The 15,556-nt window shown below is 45.1% G+C and overlaps 1 protein-coding gene across 1 annotated transcript in view; it reads left to right on the top strand.

Moving 5' to 3' along the window:
* The first annotated feature begins 7,793 nt into the window (after positions 1–7,793).
* The window catches only part of LOC137435052 (disheveled-associated activator of morphogenesis 2), a 320,317-nt gene continuing 312,554 nt past the window's right edge, over positions 7,794–15,556 (top strand). Inside the window, exon 1 of the mRNA XM_068128440.2 lies at positions 7,794–7,966. The gene's annotated coding sequence lies outside the window, so the exon portion shown is untranslated. The remainder of the gene's footprint in view (positions 7,967–15,556) is intronic.

Genomic DNA, 15,556 nt, shown 5'->3' with positions numbered 1-15,556 from the left:
CCATCCACTTTCTGAATAATCCTCTCCAAGAAGTTCTGTCACTCAAGCTTTTGGGTCTTATCTCACTATTTGCCATGATCTTTCCTGGGAAAACCATATTTCAAATCTGGCCTCCAAAGCCAGTCGCTGACTAGGCAGCCTCTGTCGTACGAAGTCCTTCCTTGGCACACCTGAGCTCCTCACCACATACAAGGCTTTCATCCGCAGCTCAATGGAATATTGCTCTCCCCTCTGGGCTGGTGCTCCTGCCTCACACCTAGCTCATCTTCACGCTGTTGAAACCAAAGCTTTCAGAATCATTGGAATCTCCCGCGATGAAGCTATCTCCGAGGGCCTTTCACTTACTCACCGCAGGCAGGTTGGTGGTCTTTCCGTCTTCTACCGACTCCTCTCCGGCCTTGCTCCCCCAGCTCTCTCTGGGCTCTGTCCCCCAAATATTCCTGCAGGACGCACAAGATCTGCCAGCAACCCTCTTATGGTTAAACTGCCAAAATCAAGACTTTCTGCTCACCTTCACTCCTTCATTCCTCATTTCTGCCGCCTCTGGAACAAACTCCCTCACTCTCTTCAATCTCACTCCTCCCTCCAGGTCTTTAAAACAGCTGTTCACCACCATCTCTTATCTTCCCCCATCCAAAACCTTGATCTTTTCTACCCCCACTACTTTCACCCCAGATACACTTTTTTGAAATACCAACTTCTTTCCTGGAAGTCCTTGCAGTGTCCTTGTGTTTTATACTTCTCCCACCCCCCCCCCCATTCCCACGCCTCCTCCCTCCAAGCCCTCTCCCTCCCACAGATCTCCTGATGTCCTTGCTCTCAAATGTTGTGTTTGTGTGCTTCCCCTTCTCTCCCCATCTTGTCTACCGCTCCCCTTTCTATATACTTTGTTTGTCTGCTTGATTTTTAACAGTCCAGTTGAGTTTTTGTCGACACCCAGTGTCCGTCGTCCGTCGGCCGTCGTCCGTCGTCCGTCGTCCGTCGTCGCCCAAAAATTGGCACTGCAGGGCGACCATGTTGGAAAATCAATTGTTGTCAATCTGGTACTTCCTAATGTAGCTAGAAGGCTGAAACTTGGTGTGTAGACAGTATGTAACAAACCTCAACACATATATTACGGGTTTTGACGATGTCCGAAAAATGTCCTCGTCGTGACACATGACATGACTTTTTTTTTTTTTTTTTTGTATACAGAATCGAGGCTCGTGAAAGAGCTAACATTTATAACAAAAAAAAAAAATCAAACAGACAAACAAAATATATAAAAAGAGGGAGCGGTAGACAAGATGGGGAGAGAAGGGGAAGTACACAAACACAACATTTGAGAGCAGGGACATCGGGAGATGTGTGGGAAGGAGAGGGCTTGGGGGGAGGAGGCGTGGGAAGGGGGAGGGGGTGGGAGAACTATAAAACACAAGGACACCAAGGACTTCCAGGAAAGAAGTTGGTATTTCAAAAAAGTGGATTTGGGGTGAAATTAGCAGGGGTAGAAAAGATCAAGGTTTTGGATGGGGGAAGATAAGAGATGGTGGTGAACAGCTGTTTAAAGACCTGGAGTGAGGAGTGGGATTGAAGAGAGTGAGGGAGTTTGTTCCAGAGGCAGGAGAAAAGGGGAATGAAGGAATGAAGGAGTGAAGGTGAGTAGAGAGGCTTGATTTTGGCAGTTTAACCAAAATAAGGGTTGCAGGCAGATCTTGTGCGACCTGTAGGAATATTTGGGGGACAGAGCCCAGAGAGAGCTGGGGGAGCAAGGCCGGAGAGGAGTCGGTAGAAGACGGAAAGACCACCAACCTGCCTGCGGTGAGTAAGTGAAAGGCCCTCGGAGATAGCTTCATCATGGGAGATTCCAATGATTCTGAAAGCTTTGGTTTCAACAGCGTGACGACGAGCTAGGTGTGAGGCAGGAGCACCAGCCCAGAGGGGAGAGCAGTACTCCATTGAGCTGCGGATGAAAGCCTTGTATGTGGTGAGGAGCTCAGGTGTGCCAAGGAAGGACTTCGCACGACGGAGGATGCCCAGTCGGCGACTGGCTTTGGAGGCCAGATTTGAAATGTGGTTTTCCCAGGAAAGATCATGGCAGATAGTGAGACCCAAAATCTTGAGGGACAGAACTTCTTGGAGAGGATTATTCAGAAAGTGGATGGGAGGGTTGTCCAGTCGGTCTTTTCGGAGAGACATCGTAAGAGTGTGAGATTTGTCAGGATTGAAAGACATGTTCCACTTGTTTGCCCAGTCTGTGATTTTGTCCAGCTCTGCAGAGAGTGAGGAGGCTGCAGACTGCCGCTCTGAGGGATGAGGAATGGAGCAGCAGAGAGTGGAGTCATCAGCAAAGAGATAGAGAGGATTTTCAAGAGAGTCAGAGAGATCATTGATGAAGACCAGAAAACAGCACAGGGCCCAGAACACTGCCTTGGGGAACTCCAGCCTGAACAGGAAGAGGAGATGTGAGAAACCCATTCAGGGCCACTGCGACTAGAGAGGACGTCCGCCAGCCATGCGTGGATATTTCCATGGATACCAAAGGAGGAGAGTTTGGTGAGCAGAGCGGGGTGCCAGACAGTATCGAAGGCACGTGATATGTCAAGGGAGACAGCTCTAATTTCCTGTTTGACATTGAGGACCTCCATCCATTGTTGAGACAGCAGAAGCAGCATGTCCAGAGTAGAGTGACCAGGTCTGAAACCAAATTGATGATCAGAGATCAAGCAATTGGAGAAGAGGAAAGATTTCATATCCGAGGCAATGATGGATTCTTTGACTTTGCTGATAATTGGGAGAAGGCTGATTGGTCTGTAGTTGCTAGGATCTGTTTTTGCACCTTTTTTGTGCAAAGCGGTGATGTTGGCAGATTTCCAAGCAGATGGAAGATGACCTTGAGCAAAAGAGAGGGTGAAGAGAACAGAGAGAGGGAGTGAAAGAGCAGAAGAACATGATTTTAGGACCCGTGGGCTGATGCCGTCAGGTCCAGTTGCAGAAGACTTGACCCATAAACATCAGTTTGGACGACGTCCAAGCTCTAAAAGTCACAAATACTGATCAAATTTGATGAAACTTGTGCCTTTTGCCACTTAAAGATATTTGAAAATTTTTGATGAATGAATACTTAAAGCCTGTTGAACACATCTATTGAAATATTCAACATATATTGATTCAATACCATACATGTATATTGTTTGACCAAGTCTTTCTAAATAAATTCAAGTCTGAAATCTGAGAAAAGTAATTGTTGTTTTACTTTTCATTCCTCACTTAAAACTCAATTTTTTCTAGTTTCCTGTTTAAACATGAGATAACTTCAACGTTACTGTACCTCTTTAGCACATATAAACTATATAGTTTGTGGTTCTATTATGCATATTCTAACCATATTGATATAGACCAGTTGAGTTCAGGTTCCCTGGAACCTCTAGTTTTTTGTGTGATAAATGTTAGCTCCTCACGAGCCTTAATTGTTTATACCAAAAATAATAATACACACGCACACACACACACACACACACACACACACACACACACACACACACACACACACACACACACACACACCTCTTATTGCATATATTGTATCGTATTGTGATGTCGATTGCAATGCACCGTACAGTATAACAAAGGTACCAATAACAGCAAATGGAATCACAATGATCCAAAGAGTTTCCATACTTATCCCAAAAGCCAAACCCTCTTCGACTAAAGGACTTCCTCTCATGATGCCTTCAAGTTAAAATGAAAACCAATAGGATTGTGAAGATTGTGACACCAGCTCTCCTGAGACGACGATTGGGTTTGGTGTCAGAAATAAAGACAGGTAGACAGGTAGCCCACCTGCGGACTGCGGTCACGGCCAAGCAACTCAGCACATGCGAAACTCGGAGCCGCAGAACGAGAGGATGACGACAAAGCAGGTTCACAAACCAAGACATACGGTGTAGTGTTGCGCATGTGTATGGATGTTATATCGGCCTCCATTAGGATTTAGTTGGATTAGGTGAGCGATTCTGAAATATGGGTCTTTGTCAAGAACGGTCAATGTACTCTCTTAAATCCTTTCGTGCTGGAGCAACACGTCCGCTGCGAGGGGCAGGCTCCCAGTCATTCATGATTTCAGGGACAAAAAGTCAGCAGACCGCGATGACTCGCCGGCGGCCATTTTTGTTCTTGTTCTGAGGAGATTCTTCAGCAGCCGATGGCGCGATCCCTCCCTCATGCCGAGATGATCCTGCTTAATGGTGCGAACATGACTGCCAGATGTGTCATCGTGCTTCTGTTACTTCGTTCGATGCAGTTCATCCATCTGCTTCGCATGAGCACTTATTCCCAAACGGGCGCCATGTTGTTCATCAGATGAAGATGGTGCCCTTCTGCAGCGCATATTGTCGTGATTCGTGAATCCCTCCCATCTTCGGATCACTGCATGCCGCGACTATTTATGGAATCATATTACATCCCGGACTGGGTAGCAATTAGCAAACAAAAGGAAAACCTCGCGATGTATTCCTTGACGTGACACGGCTTTGGCAGCATGAACCTGGTGTCTTCGGGAAGAGCGCGCACGCGCACGCGCACACACACACACACACACACACACACACACACACACACACACACACACACACACACACACACACACACATACACACACACATACACACACACACACACACACACACACACACACACACACACACACACACACACACACACACACACACTACTTACGGGTTAACGTTCTTGCTTTAGGTGGAGAAACGATGTTTGAGGTTTACAATTTAAATAAAGTTGAATTTGGGATGTTGTGAAATTAACATCATTTACAACAATCCTTTAAATTATTTATGTTTAAGTTTAGGAACAACCGATACTGTACAATTAATTAAGTGTGTGTGTGTGCGTGTGTGTGTGTGTGTGTGTGTGTGTGTGTGTGTGTGCGTGTGTGTGTGTGTCTGTGAATAAAAGAGAGAGATAGAATTGTGAGGAACAGAAATGAAAAAACGACATGTGTGTGTGTGTGTGTGTGTGTGTGTGTGTGTGTGTGTGTGTGTGTGTGTGTGTGTGTGTGAATAAAAGAGAGAAATATAATTTTGAGGAACATAAATGAAAAAACGAGATGTGTGTGTGTGTGTGTGTGTGTGTATGTGTGTGTGTATCGGTGTATAAGCACATACATATGTTTGTGTATGTTTGTGTATGTATGCGTGTGTGTGTGTGTGTGTGTGTGTGTCTGTGTGTGTGTGTGTGTGTGTATGTGTGTATAGGTGTATAAGCACATGCATCTGTTTGTGTATGTTTGTGTGTGTGTGTTTGTATGTGTGTGTGGGTGTGACGTTGGTTGTTATCTCCATATGCAGGTTGCAGAAGGTGGGACGGAGTCCTTCCGGGTCTGAAAGTATCCACCTCCGTTTCAGTAAGGGATCATTATTCATGAACTAGCTTGTGAAGTTTTTTTGTTTTTCTCAAAGTTTTGTTCCAAAGGCTCTTTTCAGGATCGTCACCGAACCTCAGACAGCTTCCAACTGCAGTTTGTTTGTCGTAATATTCCCAGGGATGGTTTTTAAGATAACCCAAAGGTTTTTTTTATCATTCTCATTACTCCAAGAATCACTGGTACAATTTTTGCTCTCTTCAGCTTCCAGGATGTTTTCACTTCATTTTTGAGGGCTTAAGCATGTGGTCTTTTTCTTGATTTCTGCATTGTTTAGACCAACATCGTTGGGTACTGACACCTCAATTAGCTATGCCTTCTTTTCTTTTTTGTACTTCAGTGCAATATCCGGTCGCAATGCTTTGTTTTCTATGTTCACCCTTGATGGGAACATTAGGTCCAACATGAGCATTACTTCCTTCCTTGTTTTCAGTGATTACTTTTCGTTCATGTTTCCGTGAGTTTTCTGGAACTGGGATATTGAGACTTTCGCAGGTGTGCCAGTGGATTACTTGACATACTTTATTGTGCCTTTGTGTGTACAGCTGCTCTGACTTGAGTGTTTTACATCCTGATAGGAGGTGGCTCGTACCTCGTTTGTCCGATGCAGAACCTACACTTGTCCGAATGACTCAGTCACACTATTTTCTTAAAGCCATTGGCGTAGTGTCCTTGTTCTTTGGCATTAATAATGATTCGTTCTCCATCCAAGTTGCGCTGACCTCTTCTTTGCCATTCCATTGAGCCTTCTTTGTCTATGCCCAATCTGTCTCACTGGACCTCCTCCTGTGGAGCCATGGAGTGCGGTCAAAAGGTGAAATATCAAAAACAATTGAAATTATAGGCATATTTTTAAAATAAAACTTTGTGTATATGCAAGCAACATTGGGGTATGCATGGAATATGTAACAATTGCCATCTTGCAACTTTGCTTTAGATGGGAAGTGTGGTGATTTGTGATGGTTCGCCATCGACCTCGCTGTAGTGGTTTCCAGGTCCATTTTTTACGTCGTCCATTTTTGTTGGTCGACCTTGTATGAATGTGCATTTGGCACACTTATCCAGGGAAATTATATCTAGATGTCATCAGAGTACCGTTTCACTAATTTCAGTTGTTCTGCCAATTTCTGGTCGTTTGGTGGAAAGTTTTAGAGCATACATGTGCAGTAGATATGTCACCGTTCCTGTTTCTTTGGGTGATCTTCTGTTGGATGTTTGGGTGTATCCATGTCCTTGCTGCTTAATGAAGTTTCTCAGTGGGTCCAGCGCCAGGCAGAACAGGAGGGGGCAAAGGCTATTGCCCTGGAAGATTCCTCGACGTATCTTCAATCCTGATATTTCAATCTTCCTTTCTGAATGCCGTAATATCAATGTGGTATTCCAAAGCTCCATTGCTTTCTCTACCAGTTTGATTATTTGGGGGTAGATCTTGTACAATTGCATGCATCATATCATCCATGAATGTGGGACACTATAAAAAGCTTTTTTTTTTATAGTCCATCCAGGTTGTGGACAATTAGGTTTTTCTGGTTTTACAGTTTTTGAGTACGGCCTTGTTTAGTAGTAAGTGGTCTATTTTTCCATGACATCCTCTTTTACATACCTTCTGTTCTCCCTCTCGGCCTCCTTGTTGTGTTAGGTGGTGTTCCATCGCCACTGTGATGATTCCTGTTGGAAGTCTGTATGCTTTTTTGGTAGATAAGTTGCTGGGGATATTTGTGAAGTAGTTGGATTTCTTCAGATTTCTAGATGAGGAAAGCGTTCCCCTTCAGGAGCCACTCGTTCATTACCTTTTCCTCACCTGCGTGTGGGTGTGTTTGTGTTTTCCGGTGTAGTCACACTGGTTAAGTTCATTGAAGAATGACCCCAGTCCACAGGTTTTTACCATATTATACAGCGTCATACAGTATCCCAATAGGGTGTTGCGGTCTGTCATATGTAATTTGTCCCCGACCACCCCCCCAACCCCCCCTTACCTTGCGTACAATAACTTCCGGTGGAACAGATTACATACGCAAGACATCCATCGGGAACAGATCTCATGTCCCACCAGACATGTGCAGGTCCCATCACGGATCGTACCGTGTTCTTGTCCCTTGTTCAACAAGGTGTTGTTATATAATAATCCCACCTTCTTGTTAATAAGATACGTACACAACAGTCCTAGAAACGCCCTGTAATTACCTGTAATTGCTAAGGAAATCGTTTTGTTAGTAACGTCCGAGCTTTGTGGTGGAGCAGCTCGCTTCGATTTTTCACACAATGATCAGTGCGCGACACGAGGCCAAACGGGTTCGACGGAATTGTCGCGTCACGGGGACTCGGAGCGGCGCGAGGATCACGGTCGGTACGTCTTCGTCAGCTGATCGCCTTTGGGCGGGGCTTGGCTGGGCTCGGGGCGGAGACTAGTGGGGCAGGCGGCGCGGGCCGGCCCTCTGCCGGAGCCGGCCACTGGCGGGGGCGGCGCGGCAGCGGCACTCGAGAAAGCGCTTTGCCGGGAACGGTTGCTTGGTGCGCGAGGGGTCCAATCGGGCTATTTCGGAACAGGTATGCGAGTGACCAAAGCGACTGTGCTGTGTGCGTGCCCATTGCTTACTGTGTGCGTGCCCATTGCTTACTGTGTGCAAGGTGCAGCCATCTCTAATATCCATCCACACGTGGCGGCGCTTTGATGTGATGAGGCGATGCTCGAACGAAAGAGAGAGAGAGAGGGAGAGAGTACATGTCCCGCTAAGGGAGCGGATGCGTTTCTTTCCTGCTCGTTTCCGCTTGTTACGATCGATTCTCACTCCAATTGCGTGTACGTTCAGTGTACCGGTATAGTGTATACATACATAGTGGTGCGTGTGCATTTGCTGTGTACGTTACGGTACACGTAAGTGTACATTCAATATGTAGCCGACATTGCGGTATGCGTACATGTACGTTAATTGCAGACAATAGCATTGCCATACGTGTGTACATGTATAATGTATATTCGATATGTACATTGCGGTATGTGTATATTCGATATTATGTACATTGCGGTATGTGTATATTCGATATGTACATTGCGGTATGTGTATATTCGATATGTACATTGCGGTATGTGTATATTCGATATTATGTACATTGCGGTATGTGTATATTCGATATGTACATTGCGGTATGTGTATATTCGATATGTACATTGCGGTATGTGTATATTCGATATGTACATTGGGGTATGTGTATATTCGATATTATGTACATTGCGGTATGTGTATATTCGATATGTACTTTGCGGTATGTGTATATTCGATATGTACTTTGCGGTATGTGTATATTCGATATGTACATTGCGGTATGTGTATATTCGATATGTACATTGTGGTATGTGCATATTCGATATGTACATTGCGATATGTGTATATTCGATATGTACATTGCGGTATGTGTATATTCGATATGTACATTGCGGTTCGTGTACATTCGATATGTACATTGCGGTATGTGTACATTCGATATGTACATTGCGGTACGTGTACATTCGATATGTACATTGCGGTACATGTACATTCGATATGTACATTGCGGTACGTGTACATTCGATATGTACATTGCGGTATGTGTATATTCGATATGTACATTGCGGTACGTGTACATTCGATATGTACATTGCGGTACGTGTACATTCGATATGTACATTGCGGTACGTGTACATTCGATATGTACATTGCGGTATGTGTACATTCGATATGTACATTGCGGTATGTGTATATTTGATATGTACATTGCGGTATGTGTATATTCGATATGTACATTGCGGTATGTGTATATTCGATATGTACATTGTGGTATGTGTATATTCGATATATACATTGCGGTACGTGTACATTCAATATGTACATTGTGGTATGTGTACATTCGATATGTACATTGCGGTACGTGTACATTCGATTATGTACATTGCGGTACGTGTACATTCGATATGTACATTGCGGTACGTGTACATTCGATATGTACATTGCGGTACGTGTACATTCGATATGTACATTGCGGTACGTGTCCATTCGATATGTACATTGCAGTACGTGTACATTCGATATGTACATTGTGGTATGTGTACATTCGATATGTACATTGTGGTATGTGTACATTCGATATGTACATTGCGGTACGTGTACATTCGATATGTACATTGTGGTACGTGTACATTCGATATGTACATTGCGGTACATGTACATTCGATATGTACATTGCGGTACGTGTACATTCGATATGTACATTGCGGTACGTGTGTATTCGATATGTACATTGCGGTAGGCGTACATTCCATATGTACATTGCGGTACGTGTACATTCGATATGTACATTACGGTACGTGTACATTCCATATGTACATTGCGGTACGTGTACATTCGATATGTACATTGCGGTACGTGTACATTCGATACGTACATTGCGGTACGTGTACATTCGATATGTACATTGCGGTACGTGAACATGTACATTCGATATGTACATTGCGGTATGTGAACGTGTACATTCGCTATGTACATTGCACTGTGTACATTCGATATGTACATTGTGTTGCATGCACATTGCAGTATGTGTACATTGCGGTACATGTACGTGTACATTCGATATGTGCATTGCTATACGTGTACATTGCGGTACACGTACATGTACATCGCGGTACGTGTACATTCAATATGTATATTGCGGTATGCATATGTGCATTATACTATCCACACTACGGAACATGTACATTTATTATACACATTGCAACGCATGTATGTTTAATGTTTGTACGTGTACGTACATTTAATGTACACATTGTTACGTCTGTACGTTTAATATCTAATGTATATGTTCCGAGACGCGTACGTACCAATTGCCACTCGTGTTGTGTGAGCGGGAAGGAGGAGTCCTTTCCCAATCCAAGGGGCCGAAGTAGAATTCCCTATTCCCAATTTCCCAACTAGGTTGATTCCCAATCCGTAGAAGTGAACTTGTTCTTATTCCAATAATGCGAGATAACTCATACGAGTCATTACATGAAGGTTATCATAGGTCTTGTGCATAACAGCATCGACCAATCATCTTCTCCATCCTCCCATGTCCATCCTATTCATGTTCACCTCGGCTTCCATACTTTCTCCTTTTCCCGTCAGAACGGCTACCAGCTGCCGGGATAGACTGATGGTTGTCTCCCCCAACCCCAGCTGTTGTGCAGAAATCTTTATCGTAGCCCCCAGGCGAGGGCACACAGTTCACGGGTACCACTCCGATTTATTGCAGGAGTTCTTGTTGATAACAAAATGATATCTCTTATAGTGCATATGGGCAACAGCATTAAAGGTGAACGTGATGTGTTCCTGTAAACATTCCCTTTGATAAGCAGCAGAGTGCCACCCGAGCACAGAACGTACAGTGAGTGCATGGTGAACACGGAAAGTACGTACATTTAGATCTGCAGCAGAGTACCACCTGAACAAGGATTGTACAGTGGGTGGTGAGCATAGAGGGTACAGTGCATGCTTAACACAAAAAGTACATACATTTAGATCTGCAGGAGAGTGCCACCTGAACAAGGATTGTACAGTGCGTGGTGAGCATGGAGGGTACAGTGCATGGTGAACACAAAAAGTACGTACATTAAGATCTGCAGGAGAGTGCCACCTGAACAAGGATTGTACAGTGCGTGGTGAGCATGGAGGGTACAGTGCATGGTGATCACTGAACAAACACATTTATGTCTGCAGCAGAGTGCCACCTGAACAAGGATTGTGCAGTGCATGGTGAGTATGGAGGGTGCAGTGCATATATAAAATAAAATAACCACCTTTAGAGGCCATTTTTCCCCGCAAGGTGGGGGTTGGCCTTTTTCGGGAACCGTGGTTGTTGTTGTTTTTTGGTCCCCTTTTTGAAGCAATGTTTTACGGCCGGATGCCTTTCTTGACGCCAACCCTTTTTGCCGCCTTTAACGACAAACAGGGAATTACCAGTGAACTGGTACTCAATTTGCCGACCTCGGAAGGATGACGGGCTGAGTCAACCCCCCTGGCGTTAATTCAGCGATTGACCGGGATTCGAACCCAGGATCCGAAGCCGGCACCCTAGCCGCTAGCCCAACACCAGTGCATGGTGAGCACAAAAAGTACGTACATTTAGATCTGCAGCAGAGTGCCACCTGAACAAGGATTTTACAGTGCATGGTGGGCATGGAACGAAAGTACATTTAGACCTGCAACAGAGTACCACCTGAACAAGGATCGTACATTGCATGGTGAGCACGGAATGTACAGTGCATGGTGATTACACAACAAATGTACAGTGCATGGTGAACACAGAACATACGTACATTTAGATCTGCAGCAGAGTGCCACCTGAACAAGGATCGTACAGTGCATGGTGAGCACCGAATGTACAGTGCATGGTGAGCACACAACAAATGTACAGTGCATGGTGAACACAGAACATATGTACATTTAGATCTGCAGCAGAGTGCCACCTGAACAAGGATCGTACAGTGCATGGGTACAGTGAGCATCGTTTGTACGTACATTTATATCTGCGGCAGAGTACCACCAGAACAAGGATTGTACAGTGCATAGTGGGCATGGGAACGTACGTACATTTAGATCTGCAGCAGAGTGCCACCTGAACAAGGAGCGTACAGTGCATGGGTACAGTGCATGGTGAGCACTGTTTGTGCATACATTTAGATCCGCAGCAGGGTGACACCCGAGCACGGAACTTGAGGTGCATGGTAAGCAGTACGTGCAATCCTCAGGCCTAGAGCCTAGCTGACCTTTAGCTTTCATGGCGTTCCCAGGGGAATAACCGGGCTTTTGCTATTCCTTAAGTGCCACCGTATATCTTCACCGCAACCATAACAGCAACCACGGTTGCGAAGAACAAGACAATTACGATGGTTACCCAAAGTAGCCTTCACAGTAAAATACTACCGCGACACCGGAAGGGGGATAGGTGGCCCAAGGCCTATGTGGTTGTTGTTTTGAGCACATTGGATTTGGAATACCCATTCATCCCACTCATCAAGTTCATTTCTGCCTGGGTTTCATTTGAGACGTTGGATGTTTGAGCATTCCATATGTCTTGTGAGTGGATTAATTACTAGCAGTCTAGAAGCTGAAAACACCCCCTGGTAATTAGCACCTTCACCAAGTCTATTACAAGTTGTTTTCCTTACTGGTCTTCGTTTTGGCAGTACTAGCAGGCAGCTGGTCCCGAGATAAAATTCCCGCCAAGGGTACATCCACATCACTTATGGGGATGGCGGTGGGCATCACTTATGGGGATGGTGTGGGGGTAATTAAAGGCCTAATGCTCTGGGTCCTCTCCTAGGTTGGGTCCTCACCACCTTTTTGACGAAGCATGATGCTTTTAGGAGCAGAAACTGAATTTGGAAAAAGCATCTGTGTATCTTTCTTTGCTTCATTTCTTCTTCTTCTTCTTCTTCTTCTTCTTCTTCTTCTTGTTGTTGTTGTTGTTGTTGTTGTTGTTGTTGTTGTTACATATACAAGTGCTTATAGAAGTTTTGCAATTTGAGATCCACCATCAGTGGGTCCATCCCAGTAATTATTAGAGTACTGGATCAGTCTTGATGAAGCAAGATGTGTCACTGTCTGTGTACATCAACAACATGCATTTTAAGGCCATTTTCCCTGCTAGAGCGGGGGTTAGCCTTGCGGTCCCCATGACAATCTTCTCCATTTTGCCCTATTTTCTGCATCTCTCCTTGTTAACCCCCTTGCCCGCATTTCTTCTTCCACCATCTTTAGCCAAGTCTTTCTCGGTCGTCCCCGTCCTCTACTTCCTTCTACATTAACTTCCATCACTCTTCTCAACCAGTCACTTTCATCCTTCCTCAACACATGACCAAACCATCTCAACCTGTTCCTCTTCACAGCATCAATCACAGGCTCTATTCCCATCATCTTTCGCAATTCATCATTTGTCTTCCTCTCTCTCAACGATACTCCGCACATCCACCGAACCATTCGCATTTCCACCCTTTCCAGCCTTCGTTGCTGCTCTACGTTCATTACCCACGTCTCGCTCCCATAAATCATAACACTTCTCACACATGCAGCATACACCTTTCCCTTCAGCTTCAGTGACACTCTCCTCCTCATCAGCGCGCCACTCAGTTCCCGAAACTTCTTCCATGCACATCTCACTCGAGCAACCGTTGCCGAGTCTGATCCACCTTCTCCATTGATCCTTATAAATAATTTTTATTTTTATTTTTTTCCCAACGTGGGTCATACACCATATTACATTACTTTATTCTACTACCACCACCACCACCACCACCCCAGCTATTCACACCTTAATGGGTAGTTCAGGAAAAGTTGTCAGTTCAAACTGCCCGGCCGGGCATGACATTCAACAAAAGGTGATACAGGCAGGAATTAGTAGTTTAAGGATGCTGGAGATGACTCGCCTTCTCTTCCTGGAGGGCACCGAGGGATTTTTAACATCCACCTACAAACCAGACTCGGTGGTGTAATGATTCGAGCGTCTCGAGTCTGGGAGGTTGGTGGTTCAAACCCCGGCCAAATTGTACAAATACCTTGAAAATGCGACGTGCTGCTTCCTTGTTTAACACTCAGAATTTAAAAAGGGCAAGTCAGGAGACGACGATGGTTCACGAGCGAGCGGTATTCAATGACAAAGGACGGACTATAACCGAAACAGGCCCAAACTAGGGGGTCGGAGGCCCACGTGGCAGGTGTCAGCCCCCGACATGCGGTGTGCATGCCTATTTACAAAGGGCCCCAATGCGCTGCATGCGCAGGCCTTTAAGAGCCAGCTGTATGTAATTGTGTGTGGTGCTGGCCTAGATATGTCAAAACGAAGGTTACTGACCTTGAAATGATAGAAAATAATGTATAATCAGTTATGAGGTTAGCTACACAATACCAAAAATTCGGTTTGATTCCGACAACTTTGAAAATTTGACCTTTGTGACCTTCAAAGGTCAAAGGTCGAAGATTCTGAAATTTGTTGGAAAACTTGTATTTCATGATGTATGTGATAATATAAGATCATGTACGACATTTCACCCTATCAGGAAGCGAACAATGTAATAAAACCATCAAAAATCGACTTTTCTAAATTTCGTGACCTTGTGACCTTGACCTTGGGGCGAAAATGAAAAATCGAGTTCTGTGGGGCTGGACACATGACATTGGCCTAACCAAATACCAAAACCCCTGTCAGATTCCACCAACCTCCTCGGAGAAGATGTAGCTTGAACACGATTACCCCCTAAAAAGACATCTTTTTCGGGCGTCGCTCCGCCCACAATGGGCACAATACGCCCACTCTAGGCAGGACACAACTAGATCATGATATCAACCTCCCACCCAGGTTTCATCAAGATCGGATGATATCATCGGGTAGTTATGCTGCGGACAGACAGACAGACAGACACAGACAGACACACAGACAGACACACAGACAGACACACAGACAGACACACAGACACACACACACACACACACACACACACACACACACACACACACACACACACAGAGACACACACACAGACACACACACACAGACACACACACAGACACACACACAGACACACACACAGACACACACACAGACACACACACAGACAGACACACACACAGACAGACACACAGACAGACACACAGACAGACACACAGACAGACAGACACACAGACAGACAGACACACAGACAGACAGACACACAGACAGACACACAGACAGACAGACACACAGACAGACAGACACACAGACAGACAGACACACAGACAGACAGACACACAGACAGACAGACACACAGACACACAGACAGACAGACACACAGACAGACAGACACACAGACAGACAGACACACAGACAGACAGACAGACACACAGACAGACACACAGACAGACAGACAGACAGACACACAGACAGACACACAGACAGACACACAGACAGACACACAGACAGACACACAGACAGACACACAGACAGACACACACCCATGACGAATATAGTGGTCACTCTGTTTGATAACTCGTGAACCAATAGAGCATGGACAAACAACCATAGGTTGGCAAGCATTGCACAGACCTTACGGGCCTAATGACCTTGTCCTGCCTTGAGGTTCCTGGCAAGGGAACT

Source organism: Myxine glutinosa, chromosome 9, assembly GCF_964187855.1.
Source record: "Myxine glutinosa chromosome 9, kmMyxGlut1.1, whole genome shotgun sequence".
NCBI classification, from domain to species: Eukaryota; Metazoa; Chordata; class Myxini; order Myxiniformes; family Myxinidae; genus Myxine; species Myxine glutinosa.
This window is presented reverse-complemented; position numbering and strand designations above follow the sequence as displayed.